This window comes from Pelophylax lessonae (assembly GCF_965119305.1).
Source record: "Pelophylax lessonae genome assembly, chromosome: 10".
Classification (NCBI taxonomy): Eukaryota; Metazoa; Chordata; class Amphibia; order Anura; family Ranidae; genus Pelophylax; species Pelophylax lessonae.
In genome coordinates, this window is record NC_138777.1 from 237,399,920 (window position 1) to 237,418,477 (window position 18,558).

Genomic DNA, 18,558 nt, shown 5'->3' on the forward strand with positions numbered 1-18,558 from the left:
GCTAGAGACAGTGGAGACTCAGACATCCGAATACTCAGGAACTTACCAAGCGATAAATAAAGGTGACAGGGGAGCTCCAACACACAGCCTGTGATTGAGAGCCTCGGCTCTGTTCCTGTGTGCTGTGTGAAGGGGGGTGTGTCCCTCCAATCAGCTCTCACTGAGCTCTGAAGGATGTAACTTCAGATCTCCGCCTCCTGCTTTCTGCACTTTGACAAGCTTTATAAATTCTGGACTTTGAATGGATGTAGAGAAGAGAAGACTGCAGGTAAACAGGTGCAACTTATGCAAGAGGATTTGTTTAATCTCTCTGTATTACCTGAGGCCAGTCCAGGGGAGGACTGGGCCAGGGGGTTGGGGGTCCAATTGCCCCCTGGGCAGCTCTGATGCCCTGTAAAAAGGCTGCACCACTTCTGCCACAGACATGCCTAAAGGATTCCTGGTGAAGAGAAGTAAAAAGTCCCCACTGCTGACCTACTGAGTGCGGGATGAAGAAAAGGGGGGTAAGTGTTCAGGCTGGTGGGGGGTGGTATAATGGTGTGGGTGGGGGAGGGGGGGACGGTTCAGGCTGGTGGTGGTGTAATGGTGTGGGGGAGGAGGGGGGGTAATGGTGTGGGGGAGGAGGGGGGTAATGGTGTGGGGGGGGGGGGTCTTGGCACACTTTGGGCCCCTTTAGTGGTATAAACCCCACCCCCTACCTGAGTATTGTTGCTGACCATGTCCATCCCTTTATGACTCCAGTGTCCCCATCTTCTGATGGCTCCTCCCATCTTCTGATGGCTCCTCCCAGCAGGATAATGCACCATGTCACAAAGCTCCAATCATCTCACCACTGGTTTCTTCACCATGACAATGAGGTCACCGTCCTCCAATGGCCTCCACACTCACCACATCTCATCCAATAGAGCACCTTTGGGATGTGGTGGAACGGGAGATTGGCATCATGGATGAGCAGCCAACAAATCTGCAGCAACTGTGTGATGATATCATGTCACTATGGAGCAAAATCTCTGAGGAAAGTTCCCCGCACCTTGTTTTATCTATGCCACCAAGAATGAAGGTAAAAGGGGGTCCAACCCGCTACTAGCAAGGTGCACCTAATAAAGTGGCCGGCGAATGGATATTAAACACAATAAGTGAAGCTTAAATAAAGAAGATATGACTTGTGGGCGGATACACGCTGACAGCCCACATGGGGGAGGAGGCGGCTTTTCCTTTCTTATCTGCAGCTCTTCCATTTCTCCCAATTCTTCAGTTGTACGCCCTGCCAAGGCATTCGTAATTTGTTTAGTAATGCAATATTCTTAGCATCCTCTAGGTGGCGATATCTACTGCAATGTTAAACACTGTGACCTAACAAAGTGCAGAGACTGCAGCATGATGAGGAGCGGTCACCAGCAATTCCTTCATAGGAGTTACAAATAATAAATTGTCTTCAACCGCAGCGACCGCACATGGAATAGAATTCTGATCCACGTACAGCCAGCTGGGGGGAGGGGACTTCACCACTAAATTATTTCCACTATCTGTCTTTTCTTTCCTTCTTTCTTTCTATTTTTCCTTTTTTTTTCTCTTTCTCTCTTTTTTTTCTCTCTTTCTTTTTTCTTTCTCTTTCTTTTTCTCTTTCCCACTTTTTCCCCTCTATCTTTCTTTAATTTCTCTCTCTCTATTTCTTTCTTTTTCCTCTCTCTCTTTTCTTTCTCTCTCTTTTCTTTCTCTCTCTTTTTCTCTTTCCCACTTTCTTTCCTCTTTCTTTCTTTCTTTCTTTCCTTCCTCTCTTTCTTTCTTTTTTCCCTTTCTCTTTCTTTTTTCTCTCTCTTTCTCTCTCTCTTTTTCTTGCTCTCTTACTTTCTCTTTCCCGTTTTTTTCTTTCTCTCTCTCTCTCTTTTCTTGTTCTCTCTTTTTCTCTTTCCCACTTTTTTCTTTCTCTTTCTTTCTTTCGTTCCCTTTCCTTTCTCTCTCTCTCTTTTTTTCTTTCTCTCTCTTCCTCTCTTTATTTCTTTCCTTCTTCTATTTATCTTGCTCTCTCTCTTTTTTTCCTCTCTCTTTCTTTCTTTCTTTCGCCCTCCTTTCTTCTTTTCTTCTCTTTCATTATGATGAAGGCAGATTGTTTCCCCCATACAGTATGGAAGAAGAAGGGGGGGGGGGGGGGGTTGTTAATAAAAATTCTTTCTGACAAGTCTAGTTACAATTTATTGATCACTCTATAAAGATTTATCAGCGGCTCTCTGAGACCAGAAAACGATTTCTTTTACAAAGATGTTTATTAAGGTTTTTCAGCCATTTAAAACAGCAGAAGAGAACCCACCTTCCAACTGTCTGTGAAAGTAGTGAGGGGCACCTGTTAGCAAAGTATGTAGTCATAGGACACACCCCCTGCCACGCCCCCTTAATTAAAGGAGAATTCTAAAAAAAAGAAATCATTTGTTAACCCACATTTTTTTTTTTTTTTACCACTATTATTCCTTTATATTGGATTCTGAAATTTACAAATGCAGCAATTTAGAAATTGGATGAAAGGTTTAGCGCTGGGAAATACTTTTTGATAGATAAAAAGTGCATTTTATATACAGCTATATAGATCAGACCAACATGAGGGACAAATGAGGAGGAAAGAGGGACAGAGGGACTTTGTTCCAAATCAGGGACAGCCCCCCCAAATCAGAGACAGCCCCTCCTCCTAATTCAGGGACAGTCCCTCCCAATCCGGAACATTTGGGAGCTATGAGATAAATGTGCAAAATAACTGTCCACAAAATGATTTCAAGGGTTCTTCTGGGATGAGAAGTCAGAGAAAGGTTGGTATAGATCAGGGTCGCCCAACTGCTGGACCGCCGAGCCCTCTGATGTGGCCAACCAGCCTCCTGCTCTGGGGGGGTGGCGGTTCAACAAGCCTACATTGCTGGTTCCCAACCCACAATCCCAGAGCATCGGAGTTCTGAATGGAGTCGGCGCTAGAGGAAGCATGCGGCTGCGGAGGGAGCAGAGCCACATAAACCGATCCTTCCTGTATAGCGCCACCTCCTGTCACAGGATACCAATTGCACTCTGGCTGGAACTGCAGCAGTTGGCAATAACTGTAGGAAGGGGGGATGAGGTTGATATAAATCAGGGTCACCCAACCGCTGGCCCACGGAGCCCTCTGATGTGGCCTACATCCTCCTGCTCTGGGATGGCGGGTGGCCCGCAACCTTCTGCTCTGGGATGGCGGGTGGCCCGCAACCTTCTGCTCTGGGATGGCGGGTGGCCCGCAACCTTCTGCTCTGGGATAGCGGGTGGCCCGCAACCTTCTGCTCTGGGATGGCGGGTGGCCCGCAACCTTCTGCTCTGGGATGGCGAGTGGCCCGCAACCTTCTGCTCTGGGATGGCGAGTGGCCCGCAACCTTCTGCTCTGGGATGGCGGGTGGCCCGCAACCTTCTGCTCTGGGATGGCGGGTGGCCCGCAACCTTCTGCTCTGGGATGGCGGGTGGCCCGCAACCTTCTGCTCTGGGATGGCGGGTGGCCCACATCCTCCTGCTCTGGGATGGCGGTTGGCCCGCAACCTTCTGCTCTGGGATGGCGGGTGGCCCGCAACCTTCTGCTCTGGGATGGCGGGTGGCCCGCAACCTTCTGCTCTGGGATGGCGGGTGGCCCGCAACCTTCTGCTCTGGGATGGCGGGTGGCCCGTAACCTTCTGCTCTGGGATTGCAGGTGGCCCGCAACCTTCTGCTCTGGGATGGCGAGTGGCCCGCAACCTTCTGCTCTGGGATGGCGGGTGGCCCACATCCTCCTGCTCTGGGATGGCGGTTGGCCCACATCCTCCTGCTCTGGGATGGCGGTTGGCCCGCAACCTTCTGCTCTGGGATGGCGGGTGGCCCGCAACCTTCTGCTCTGGGATGGCGGGTGGCCCGCAACCTTCTGCTCTGGGATGGCGGGTGGCCCGTAACCTTCTGCTCTGGGATTGCGGGTGGCCCGCAACCTTCTGCTCTGGGATGGCGGGTGGCCCGCAACCTTCTGCTCTGGGATGGCGAGTGGCCCGCAACCTTCTGCTCTGGGATGGCGGGTGGCCCGCAACCTTCTGCTCTGGGATGGCGGGTGGCCCGCAACCTTCTGCTCTAGGATGGCGGGTGGCCCGCAACCTTCTGCTCTGGGATGGCGGGTGGCCCGCAACCTTCTGCTCTGGGATGGCGGGTGGCCCGCAACCTTCTGCTCTAGGATGGCGGGTGGCCCGCAACCTTCTGCTCTGAGATAGCGGGTTGCCGGTGACCTCCTGCTTTGGGAGTGGCGGGTCAACATGCCCAGATCGCGGGTTCCCAACACACCATCCCAAAGCCTCAGTGTTCTGAATGGAGCCGGTGCTAGAGGAAGCATGCGGCTACAGAGGGAGCAGAGTCACATTAGCTGATGCTTCCTGTATAGCGCCACCTCCTGTCACAGGGTACTAATTGCACTCCGCCTGGGACAGCAACAGCCAGTAATACCTAACGCATGGGAGATTCCCGAATGAAATGTCAGTTTATATTATGAAATCGCAGTACAGTAAATCCTTGGATTGCGAGAATAATTTGTTCCTGAAATGTGCTTGTAATCCAAAGCACTCGTATATCAAAGTGAATTTCCCCATAAGGAATAATGGAAACTCCGATGATTCCTTCCACAACCATTTATTCATAAATCCTTCAGTTTATAGTCCATATAAAAAGATTCTAGCAATGTGATTGGTTGTGTAACCATAAAATGTCCAACCAGAAACGGCGCCTCCACAAGGGGATTAGACGCAAAATCCAGCAGGAGCTACGGGGTATAAAAGAGAAGAGGGCGCCTCTAAGTGTAGCAATATGGTTACATTTAATGAAGGTTCAACATTTAGCAACTCACATGGTTGATGATTAAAACAGGCAAATCTAAGTATGCCGGCATCCGGGGTAAAGCTGTCCACAAAGACCGCCCTCCTCACTGCCGGCTCTCACCGCTGTCAGTCTTCAATTGTGACTGGGAAGACTCCTCTGCTGGAGAGCGATGTGAAAGCGAGGCATGAATGGCAGCGTGGAAGGAATGACGTGGATGGCGGTGCGGAGGACAGTCTATGTGGACAGCTTTACCATTAAATGTAACCATATTGCTACACTTAGAGGCGCTCTCTCTTCTCTTTTATACTCAGTTGTGACGTGACGCTACTTCTATATCAAGACATCGCTTCTTTATCAAGTCAAAATTTATTTTAAAAATCTTGCTTGTCTTGCAAAGTGCTTTCAAACCAAGGTATTACTGTATATATTTTGATATATATATATATATATATATATATATACATACATATACACATATACACCTGTATATGGGAACACTGTATCTGTTCTGCATTGGTTACTGGGCTGCTTTTAAACTGATTTCCTGCACTGAGCAATAGACTTCTGTTATTACCTGCGGGTTTAGTTTTGGGTTTGCTGAGCTTGCAGAAAGTGCGCCTCACCTGCAGGATATAATAGAAGTCTATGGCTAAGTACAGCTAACCCGCAGGAAGGCCAGAGGTGTGCTGTGCTGCCCCAGCTGTGTGGGTAAACCGCAGCACATCAGTGTGAAAGCAGCCTTAATGGGGGTTGTAAAGACAGAAGGTGCATTCTATGCATTAGGATAAAAAGCCTTCTGTGTGCAGCAGCACCCCTAATACTTACCTGAGCCCCCTCTCTATCCAGTGATCTTGCAGGAGAGACTCGGCTGCCCGGGATTCACCCTCTTCATTGGCTGAGACACCCGTGGGGCATCATTTGCTCCCGCTGCTGTCAATCAAAGTTAGTGCGCCAATAAGGAGAGAGAAAGGGGCGGGGCCTAGCCTTGGCTCCATGTCTGAATGGACACATGGAGCTGCTTGCTGTGGGGGCACTTGTCAGGAGAGGGAGGGGCCAGGAGCTCAGAAGAGGGACCCGAGAAGAGGAGGATCCGGGCTGCTCTGTGCAAAACCAACTGCAGAGAGGAGGGAAGTTTAACATGTTTGTTATTTTTAACCACTTTACCACCGGAGGATTTTGCTGTCTTATGTCCAGGCCACTTTTTGCGATTCGGTGCTGTGCGATTTTAACTGACAATTGCGCGGTCGTGCGACACCGTACCCAAACGAAATTTACGTCCTTTTTTTCCCACAAACAGAGCTTTCTTTTGGTGGTATTTTATCACCTGTGCGATTTTTACTTTTTGCGCTATAAACAAAAAAACAGCATTTATTTTGAAAAAATAACAATATTTTTCTCATTTTTTTATATGAAATTCCCCCAAAAAATGTAAAAATCAAATTTTTTTTAAATTTTTGGCCAATTTGTTTTCTGCTACCTATGTTTGGTAAAAAAAAATCGCAATAAGCGTATTTTGATTGGTTTGCGCAAAAGTTATTGCGTTTACTAACTAAGGGAAAGATTTCTGTCATTTTTGGTGTTTTTTTTTTAACGAGTAATGGCGGCGATCTGCGATTTTTTTTGCGGTACTGCGACATTGCAGCGGACAGATCGGACCCTTGACTGACATTTTTGACACTTTTGGGGGTACCAGTGACATTACTGCAGTAATCAGTGCTATACATATGCACTGTTACTGTAAAAATTACACTGGCAGGGAAGGGGTTAATTTTATTGGAGAGGGAGGGGTTAATGTATGCCTGGTGCTTACTGACATGTGTGGGGGGAGGTGACTGAGTGACACAAGGACAGATCGCAGGGTTGAGCTATGCTGAATCCTGCAATCTGTCACTGTCTGTCACTTAGGAGATCCGCCCGCTCTGTTTACACAAGCAGGCGGATCTCCAAACTAGATTCCCCGACGATTGGGGAAGAGCAGCGGCGCTCCTCCCCTGGCCCGACTCCCGCTGTGACTGAACACAGCGGGAGCGAGCCTCCGGCGGCGAGCGCGCGCCGCCCACAAGGGGCGGAGTCCAGCGACGTAAGTCTACGTCGCTGGATGGGAACGAGCCACATTGCTGCAGTAGCAGCAATGTGAGCGGAGTTAAAGTGGTTAAGCTGGCCATACATTATACAATTTTCTTATTCAATTTCATTTAGATTTACTGTCAGCTATGTCGTGGAAAGGCTTGTCTGATTACAAATTGAAAGAGTTTCGTTGTGACCTCATAGTATACGGGTGTTGGTAAATCTAAAGGTATATTGAACAAGAGAATCATAGAATATGGGTGGCACAGTGGTTAGCACTCTCACCTAGCAGCAAAAGGGTCGCTGCTGATTCAAATCCCAACCAGGACATCACCTGACTGGAGTTTGCATGTTCTTCCTGTGCCTGCATGGGTTTCCTCCAGGTACTCCGGTTTCCTCCCACACTACAAAGACATTGCTGGAAGGTAATTGGCTCCTGTATAAATTGGCCCTAATATATGTATGTATGTGAGTTCCAGACCTTAGATTGCAATCTCCTTGAGGGTAGGGACTGATGACAATGTATATGTAAAGTGCTGTGTAAATGGACAGTGATATATAAAGTACCTGAAATAAATAAAATAATGTATGGCGAGCCTCATTCCCCTTTTACACGATCGGTCCAATCAGGTCTGCCTGTCCATTTTTCAGGTGCACCCAATCGGAGCCTCCATTCACCTCTAGTGAGCAGCAGATGTAATGATTGTTGCACCCGCCTACTGCCATTCTACTAAAAAAAACAATGTATCAGAGCGGAGGATCGGAGGCCGGGATTGTGGTTACAAAGTATGACAATTCCTGATGTCTCAAAAGGCACGGCTGGCCGGGCATCGCATTGTGTTCATGGTGACAAATGGTGACTTCCAGGCAAACTATCAAAATAGTGGCAACTGTACAAAAGAGGGTCAGACAGCAGGGGGGTAAAAAAAACTCCTCTCAGCCCTGACACAAGAACTCCCCTCCCCCTCCCTGTGACACATCCTCATTATTAATAATAATACTGTACAGCTGCCTATAATACACCGGATGGGTCAGCCTAAAAACCTCCCGATGTTCTAAAGCCAACAAACATAGGGGGGGGGGGGGCAGTTAGGCATATTTACCATTATTTGTATGCATGATAACTTTTGCACAAACCAATCAATATACGCTTAGGCCCCTTTCACACAGGCGGACCGTTCAGATCCGCCTGTCAGTTTTTTTGGCGGATCTGAACGGTCCCCCCATGCATTCCTATGGGGCATCGGATGTCAGCGGAGACATGTCCGCTGACATCCGACCCGATCCCATCCGTCAAATCTGGACGGATGGAAACCCTATTTTCCATCTGTCCAGCGGATCGGATGGGATCGGGTGAGAACGGACTGATGGTCCGTTGACATCCGATTTCCCCCATAGAGATGCATGGGGAACTGTTAGCTGTGTCTTCGCACACAGCGCAGAGACACAGCTGTCCTCCTGCTGCTCAGCGGGGGATCGGCGGCTCGATCCCCCGCTGAGAAAAACGGACTCCGTCCAACGGACGGATAGTGTGAAAGGAGCCTTATTGGCATTCTTTTTTACCAAAAATATGTAGCAGAATACAAATTGGCCTAAATTGATGAAGAAATTTGATGTTTTACATTTTTGTTATTGGGAATGTTATATAGCAAGTTTTTTTTTTTTTTTTTTAATTGTCAGTCTTTTTAAATAAAAATCGCTGAGGTCATCAAATATCACCAAAAGAAAGCTCTAATTGTGGGGAAAAAAAGGACATCTATTGTATTGGGGTACAACGTCGCACAACCGTTAGTTAAAGTAACGCATTGCCAAAAAGCAAAAAATGGCCGGTCAAGGGGGGTAAATCTTCCAGAGGGGGGAGGGTTTAACTGACTGAAGTGTCCGGCTGCGGTGATGTCATCTGAAAGACGCGCTAATGGCAAAATCTGCCGCTCAGCAGCTGAAAATTCAATTATCCAGCAAAAGGATAACAAACATAAGATGTACAAAACATCATTCAGCCCCAAAGGAGCATTCCAGTGCAGAAACATCGCAGACAGACATCGCCCTTCCATCGCAGACAGACATCGCCCTTCCATCGCAGACAAACATCGCCCTTCCATCACAGGCAGACATCGCCCTTCCATCGCAGGCAGACATCGCCCTTCCATCCAAGACAGACATCGGCCTTCCATCGAAGACAGACATCGGCCTTCCATCGCAGACAAACATCGCCCTTCCATCGCAGACAGACATCGCCCTTCCATCGCAGACAAACATCGCCCTTCCATCGCAGACAGACATCGCCCTTCCATCGCAGACAAACATCGCCCTTCCATCACACACAAACATCGCCCTTCCATTGCAGACAGACATCGCCCTTCCATCGCAGACAAACATCGCCCTTCCATTGCAGACAGACATCGCCCTTCCATCGCACACAAACATCGCCCTTCCATCGCAGGCAGACATCGCCCTTCCATCGCACACAAACATCGCCCTTCCATCGCAGACAGACATCGCCCTTCCATTGCAGACAGACATCGCCCTTCCATCGCAGACAAACATCGCCCTTCCATCGCAGACAAACATCGCCCTTCCATCGCAGACAGACATCGCCCTTCCATCGCAGACAAACATCGCCCTTCCATCGCAGACAAACATCGCCCTTCCATTGCAGACAGACATCGCCCTTCCATTGCAGACAGACATCGCCCTTCCATCGCAGACCAACATCGCCCTTCCATCGCAGACATACATCGCCCTTCCATTGCAGACAGACATCGCCCTTCCATCGCAGACAAACATCGCCCTTCCATCGCAGACCAACATCGCCCTTCCATTGCAGACATACATCGCCCTTCCATTGCAGACAAACATCGCCCTTCCATTGCAGACAGACATCGCCCTTCCATCGCAGACAAACATCGCCCTTCCATCGCAGACAGACATCGCCCTTCCATTGCAGACAGACATCGCCCTTCCATTGCAGACAAACATCGCCCTTCCATCGCAGACAGACATCGCCCTTCCATTGCAGACAGACATCGCCCTTCCATTGCAGACAGACATCGCCCTTCCATCGCAGACAGACATCGCCCTTTCATCGCAGACAAACATCGCCCTTCCATCGCAGACAGACATCGCCCTTCCATCGCAGACAGACATCGCCCTTCCATCGCACACAAACATCGCCCTTCCATCGCACACAAACATCGCCCTTCCATCGCACACAAACATCGCCCTTCCATCGCACACAATGATCAGTGCTCTGATTACCTGTACAGGTCTCCCCTGCGAGGAAATGCCGCTGATCAGCTCTCCTCTCCTCATACTCTGTCAGTGTGAGGTGAGGAGAGCCGATAACTGGCATCTCCTTGTTTACATGCGATCAGCTGGTATTGGACACAGCTAATCACATGGGTAAAGAGCCGCGCACGTGACAGGCACATGGCGTGCCCACGATCGCGGCTAAACTGGGCGCCATCATATGACATCGTCCCAGAACAAGAGTCGCCTGCTCCGCTGTCATTTGTCTATACGGCGGGCGGGAGGCAGTTAAAGAGAACCCGTCACTAACTTAAACTTTCTCAAACAACATTGACTATTTTTTAATCCTCATGCTGCCAGCGTTAGTCAATGGATAGGAAAGTGTATTATACATTATTTACTTATTTAACTTTTTTATCTTTTTTCAGTTACTTCCTGGTTTCTGGCCTAGGCCAAAATGATGTCATACATCCCAGGAGTCTTCATGAGCAAAACAAATGCAGCCGTCACATCTAAGAATTGGTAAGCTGCAATAAAATAAATGTTTGCTTTTGGGTTTAACACCTTCCTGCCTGGCCTATAGCAGAGAATGACAGCTGGGTGGTGGCTTTCATATGATGTCCTCTCAGAAAGCATCGCTCACCTCGGCTGCGAATGAGCCAATGACCGATCAGTGCAATGGCTTGCTGCCGATACCATGTGATCACTGTGAGCAATCACAGCCGGTCACATGACAGATGTGAACAATGGATGGCTTCCAATGTGGACAATTGTGTTGCTAGCTGAGTGGTCACAGTGATCACATGGTACAGACAAGACCAATTACAATCAATCACAACAAAACAAACTGAATGGTTCAGTTTCATTCAGTAAATTAATTCACTGCTAAAAGCAATCAATGTGTAAAAAAATAAATACAATTCTGATCACTTCCCCAGAACAGTACAATATTATTATGGTAACATTATATTGCTCTGATCACAGAAAAAAAAAAAAAAAAAAAAAAAACAATCGTATAAAAAAAAAAAACAAAAAAAAACAATTTAATACAAATAAAAATTTAAAAAAATACAAAACTATTATTCTTTTTTTTTTACTGTCACCAGTCAACGTCCCTGATCAATGACACACCCGTTATGTGGGGACGCTGTATTGCACCAGTGACAGTATGCAAGAAAAATTGTGAAAATGTTTTCTTTTTTTATTTCCTAATTTTCCAAAAAATTGTGACACAAAAATTCCAACTTCAAAAAACTCATCATGCCTCTTACTAAATACCCCGGACTGTCTACTTTCCAAAAAGGGGTCATTTGGGGGGTATTTGTACTGTCCTGGTTTTTTCCAGCCTCAAAAAATGAGATCGGCTGCCAGTACATCAGGATTGATCAATTTTCACATATATGTATATGATAGTTTGTGAACTTTCCTACAGAATAAATAATATACACTGATTTGGGTTAGCCCCCATTCACACTGGGGCGACGCTACTTCGCACCGCGACCTCCGAGGTCGCGGTGCGAGCAGCGCGCCGCTACCTCGGAGCGGCCGCCACGGACTTCGTAACATTGAAGTCTATGGCGGTCGCCTCCTGGTCGCCCCAAAGAAGCTCCGGACCCTTTTTCTGAGTCGGAGCGACTTGTGTCGCTCCTATCAGAACGGGTCCGCAGCTTCCCTATGGGAGGCGACCTGCGGCGACCTGTGAGGCGACCAGGTCGCCTCACAGGTTGCCCCAGTGTGAACGGGGGCTTATTTCCACCAAAGAAATGTAGCAGAATATATTTTGAATTAAAAAATAAAATAAACACCCACGCCTAGGTATACAACTAATATTATAATGAGCAGCCGCTGTCTATCCATCCAAATCAGTAAATATAATTAAATATTCAGGCAGCGCTTGCTTAAGCTAGTGAATTATACTTTTATGTGGTATATATTGTGAATATCTTTGCAAGATCTTTTTTTTCCCTTTTTCTTTTTTGTTTTTTTCTATTGAAAAGATATTCACAATATATACAGTGTCTTGCGAAAGTATTCGGCCCCTTTGAACTTAGCGACCTTTTGCCACATTTCAGGCTTCAAACATAAAGATATACAACTGTAATTTTTTGTGAAGAATCAACAACAAGTGGGACACAATCATGAAGTGGAACGAAATTTATTAGATATTTCAAACTTTGTTAACAAATAAAAAAACTGAAAAATTGGGCGTGCAAAATTATTCAGCCCCTTTACTTTCAGTGCAGCAAACTCTCTCCAGAAGTTCAGTGAGGATCTCTGAATGATCCAATGTTGACCTAAATGATTAATGATGATAAATAGAATCCACCTGTGTGTAATCAAGTCTCCGTATAAATGCACCTGCACTGTGATAGTCTCAGAGGTCCGTTTAAAGTGCAGAGAGCATCATGAAGAACAAGGAACACACCAGGCAGGTCCGAGATACTGTTGTAAAGCCGGATTTGGATACAAAAAGATTTCCCAAGCTTTAAACATCCCAAGGAGCACTGTGCAAGCCATAATATTGAAATGGAAGGAGTATCAGACCACTGCAAATCTACGAAGACCTGGCCGTCCCTCTAAACTTTCAGCTCATACAAGGAGAAGACTGATCAGAGATGCAGCCAAGAGGCCCATGATCACTCTGGATGAACTGCAGAGATCTACAGCTGAGGTGGGAGACTCTGTCCATAGGACAACAATCAGTCGTATACTGCACAAATCTGCCCTTTATGGAAGAGTGGCAAGAAGAAAGACATTTCTTAAAGATATCCATAAAAAGTGTCGTTTAAAGTTTGCCACAAGCCACCTGGGAGACACCAAACATGTGGAAGAAGGGGCTCTGCTCAGATGAAACCAAAATCAAACTTTTTGGCAACAATGTAAAACGTTATGTTTGGCGTAAAAGCAACACAGCTCATCACCCTGAACACACCATCCCCACTGTCACACATGGTGGTGGCAGCATCATGGTTTGGGCCTGCTTTTCTTCAGCAGGGACAGGGAAGATGGTTAAAATTGATGGGAAGATGGATGGAGCCAAATACAGGACCATTCTGGAAGAAAACCTGATGGAGTCTGCAAAAGACCTGAGACTGGAACGGAGATTTGTCTTCCAGCAAGACAATGATCCAAAACATAAAGCAAAATCTACAATGGAATGGTTCACAAATAAACATATCCAGGTGTTAGAATGGCCAAGTCAAAGTCCAGACCTGAATCCAATCGAGAATCTGTGGAAAGAGCTGAAAACTGCTGTTCACAAACGCTCTCCATCCAACCTCACTGAGCTCGAGCTGTTTTGCAAGGAGGAATGGGCAAAAATTTCAGTCTCTCGATGTGCAAAACTGATAGAGACATACCCCAAGCGACTTACAGCTGTAATCGCAGCAAAAGGTGGCGCTACAAAGTATTAACTTAAGGGGGCTGAATAATTTTGCACGCCCAATTTTTCCGTTTTTTATTTGTTAAAAAAGTTTGAAATAACCAATAAATTTCGTTCCACTTCATGATTGTGTCCCACTTGTTGTTGATTCTTCACAAAAAATTACAGTTTTATATCTTTATGTTTGAAGCCTGAAATGTGGCAAAAGGTCGAAAGGTTCAAGGGGGCCGAATACTTTTGCAAGGCACTGTACCACATAAAAGTAGAATTCACTAGCTTAAGCAAGCGCTGCCTGAATATTTATTTATAGAATACATTTTTTGGCCTAAATTTATGAAGAAAGATTATTTATTTGCAAAATTGTTTAACAGAAAAGAAGAAAAAAACATTTTTATTCAAATAATTTTGGTCTTTTTTCATTTATTTAGCAAAAAATAAAAAGCCCAGCGGTGATTAAATACCACCAAAAGAAAGCTCAATTTGTGTGAAACAAAATGCCATATGGGTACAGTGTTGCATGACCGCGCAATTGCCCTTCAAAGTGCGACATCGCTGGGAGCTGAAAACTGGCCTGGGCAGGAAGGGGGCGTTGTATTGCCCGGCGTTGAAGGGGTTAATAAGCACTTTTCGATATTTGGTAGCAACAGCCCCGCCGCCCATCAGGAAGCGCTGGTAACCAATCATTTTTGTGGCGTCCTGCGGCTGCCCTTTAAAACTGATACGGTTGATTTGGGAACAGGTGGCATTTTTTTACATTGTCTCCGCATTCCCGGTCACCCCAATAATACTGGGGGGGGGGGGTCTGGGAGTCGGGAAGTGACCTTGAACAGAGGCGAGCGTGTAACGGGCACAGCTGCAGGCTCTGCTCCCCCCCCCCCTCCCCAGCACCCCTCTGTGATTCCCCCTCCCACCCCATGGAGTAAAGTTACACTTCACAACACTTGTGCTGTCAGTCACACACAGGCGGAGAGCAGCTCAGACAGTCCCACAGAACCGGCCGGGATGGAGGGTCCCACACTGCTGGCCATGTGCCTCCTTCTGCTGCCCCTATGGTGCCAGGTAAGAGCGACGCTGCCAGCATCTCACTGGTTACACTTTATTCTTATCTACTATTTATTAGGAAGTCTTTATACAATGTAACAATCAGCAAACTTCTTCTGAACTTGTGACTTTTGGAGCGCAACTTTGATGCAGCTTTGGATGGATGGGATTTGTTGTCCCTCTGCTGTCACATGTAAAACTTTCAGGTGCGACTTTCATGCAACTCTTGAGGGTTAACATTAAAGTCTACGGCCCTTAAAGTGAAAGTAATGCAGGAATTACTTTACATTCGATGTGACTTTTAGACGCATGCGTTTCGCTTCATTCCGAATAAATATTCGGATTCATTTTTTGTTATTCGGAGATTCTGTTATATCCAAATCCCTGGATTACAGTTTTATCGAATTCTCCAAATAACGAAACTAAATTTCCATAATTCAAATTGAAATTTGACTCGAATTTTACATCAAATTCTATTTGAATCCTAACTTTAAACATATTGTTAAAATCAGAGCCTGCGCCTGTGATTAGATCACCATTTCAATTCGAACTGTAAACATTGAATCTGGTGATCCTGCCAGTAAGTCTGTTGTTTTTCCAAAGCACAACCTCTCCAGCAGAATGTACCAGTTTACATGGATGAGACAAACCATTTATCACTGACATCCTCTATTTTCACCTGGGGATCCAGTCAGTAAGTCTGTTGTTTGATTTATTTATTTTTCTTCAAATTAACAAGTTGGAGTTACAAGGATAAAGCTGCATACACACTATACAACTTTTGTTCTCAGATTTCCTTTAGATTTACCTTTTCTATGTAGTGCAAGGGCCGGCCTGATTGCATACAAATTGAAAGTGTTTAGGTCTGACCTCATATTATATGGTTTTGGTAAGTCTGAAGGAAAAAATCTAAAGAAAATTTACCACTGACAGGGGTGCTTACAATGATCAGCCTTTATTTATTGATGTAAAACCTTTATCCCAAAAGAAAAACAAATTTTCCTGTAACTTATTATATAGTGTGAGATGGAGTTTGGCTTCAGTTTGATAGTGTATCTAAATCTGCTACTCCATCTAACACTCCCCCCCCCCCCCCCCAGTGATGGTGAACCTTGACACCCCGGATGTTTTGGAACTACATTTCCCATGATGCTCATGCCCTCTGATGTAGTTCCAAAACATCTGGGGTGCCAAGGTTAAGCCATCACTGCCCCAGACTGACAGTGCTGCTGTCTGCTGTGCCTCCTGTGCTCCTTCATCCAGAGCGGGGGGGGAGGGGCTCTCTAATACAGGAGGTGTGTTACTGGCTGGATAACCAGGTGAAAGCTTTCATGCAATTTTTGAGGGTTAACACTGAAGTCTATGAAAGTGAAAGTAGTGCAGGAATAACTTTACATTCGCTGTGACTGTTTGAAATGTGCGCTTCACTTCGCTCTGAATAAATATTCGGATGAATTTTTCGTTATTCGGAGATTCGGATAGATCCAAATCCCTGGATTACAGTACAGACTCATTTTGCTGAATTCTCCAAATAACTAAACGAAATTCGTCTGAATTTCTGAAATTCGACTCAAATTTGACAACAAATTATATTAAAATTCAAACTGTAAAGATTGAATCTGGTGATCCTGCCAGTAAGTCTGTTGTTTTTCCAAAGCACAACTTCTCCAGCAGAATGTACCAGTTTGCAAACCATTTATTACTGACTTCCTTTATTTTCACCTGGGGATCCAGTCAACAAGTCTGTTGTTTTTTTTTCCAAATAAACAAGCTCTATTGCAGTTACAAGGATAAGACAAACCATTTACCACTGACGGGGGTGCTTACAATGATCAGCTTTTATTTATTGATGTAAAACCTTTATCCCAAAAGGAAAAAATAACTGTTCCTGTAACTTATTATATATTATGAGATGGAGTTTGTATCTAAATCTGCTTCTCCATCTAACACTTCCTTCCCCCCAGACCACTGAGGGTGAACCTTGGCACCCCAGATGTTTTGGGACTACATTTCCCATGATGCTCCTGTACTCTGTGTGTAGTTGAGCATCATGGGAAATGTAGTTGCAAACCATCTGGGGTGCCAAGGTTCCCCATCACTGCTCCAGACTGACAGTGCTGCTGTCTGCTGTGCCTCCTGTGCTCCTTCCTCCATAGTGGGGGGGGGGGGGGGTGCTCTAATACAGGAGGTGCGTTAGTCCCAGTTCACAAATGTGTGATGACAGATATCGCATGTGATTCGGAGCGCACCTCTCTGCAACCACATGCAATGTCTGTGCATTGCTGATTCAGCCATACAGATTGTATACAGATTGTATGGCTGAATTCGCATCGCATTCAGACCAAAATCGCACAGCACCCTTTTTTTGGTCCGCACCAGAATTGGATCACATTGGGTGTCCGATTCCTGTCCGAACTGTCAGTTCGCACTGCGATATGTGAACCAATCTGGGGGTGTTGTTAACCTTGTATTGACACCCCCAGCGATTTGAATACGGCAGTGTGAGCTGCCTGCGAGTTGAATGCGATGCGGGGACCCGCAGTGGATGCGCAGGGTTCTCGCATCGCATAGATGTGAACTGGAACTTACTGGCTGGATCACCAGGTGAAAACTTTCACGCAGCTTTTCAGGATTAACATGGAAGTCTATGAAAGTGAAAGTAATGCAGGAATTACTTCGCTGTGACTGTTAGACATGTGCGATTCGGTTTGTTCTGAATAAATATTCGGATGGATTTTTCGTTATTCAGAGACTCGGATAGATCCAAATCCCCGGATTACACTACAAATTTTACCGAATTCTCTGAATAACGAAACAAAATTTGTCTGAATTTCCGAAATTCGAATTGAAATTTGACTCGAATTTTACATCGAATTCTAACTGTAAACATATTTCTGAAATCTAATTTAACCCTTTGATCATCCCGGGTTAACCCCTTCCCTGCCAGTGTCATTAGTACAATGACAGTGAATATTTTTAGCACTGATTACTGTAGTAATGTCACTGGTCCCCCCAAAAGTGTCAAAAGCGTCAGTTAGGGGTCCGATCTGTCCGCCGCAATGTCGCAGTCCTGCAAAAAATCGCAGATCGCCACCATTACTAATAAAAATAAGTATATAAATAAAAATGACATAAATCTTTCCCTTAGTTTGTAGACACGATAACTTTTGTGCAAAGCAATCAAAATACGCTTATTGCGATTTTTTTTTTTTTTTTTTTTACCAAAAATATGTAGCAGAATACAAATTGGCCTAAAAGAGTGAAAAAAAAAATTGATTTTTACATTTTTTTTATTGGGAACGTTATATAGCAGAAAGTAAAAAATATACAGTGGGCACGGAAAGTATTCAGACCCCCTTACATTTTTCACTCTTTGTTATATTGCAGCCATTTGCTAAAATCATTTAGGTTCATTCTTCTTCCCCATGAATGTACACATAGCACCCCATACTGACAGAAAAACACAGAATTGTTGACATTGTTGCAGATTTATTAAAAAAGAAAAACTGAAATATCACATGGTCCTAAGTATTCAGACCCTTTGCTCAGTATTTAGTAGAAGCCCCCTTTTGATCTAATACAGCCAGGAGTCTTTTTGGGAAAGATGCAACAAGTCTTTCACACCTGGATTTGGGGATCCTCTGCCATTCCTCCTTGCAGATCCTCTCCAGTTCTGTCAGGTTGGATGGTAAACGTTGGTGGACAGCCATTTTTAGGTCTCTCCAGAGATGCTCAATTGGGTTTAAGTCAGGGCTCTGGCTGGGCCATTCAAGAACAGTCACGGAGTTGTTGTGAAGCCACTCCTTCGTTATTTTAGCTGTGTGCTTAGGGTCATTGTCTTGTTGGAAGGTAAACCTTCAGCCCAGTCTGAGGTCCAGAGCACTCTGGAGAAGGTTTTTGTCCAGGATATCCCTGTACTTGGCCACATTCATCTTTCCCTCGATTGCAACCGTTCGTCCTGTCCCTGCAGCTGTAAAACACCCCCACAG

At 45.7% G+C, this 18,558-nt stretch overlaps 1 protein-coding gene across 1 annotated transcript in view; it reads left to right on the forward strand.

The window, feature by feature from the left end:
- The first annotated feature begins 10,569 nt into the window (after window positions 1–10,569).
- The window catches only part of CDH15 (cadherin 15), a 76,460-nt gene continuing 68,471 nt past the window's right edge, over window positions 10,570–18,558 (forward strand). Inside the window, exon 1 of the mRNA XM_082269601.1 lies at window positions 10,570–10,668. The gene's annotated coding sequence lies outside the window, so the exon portion shown is untranslated. The remainder of the gene's footprint in view (window positions 10,669–18,558) is intronic.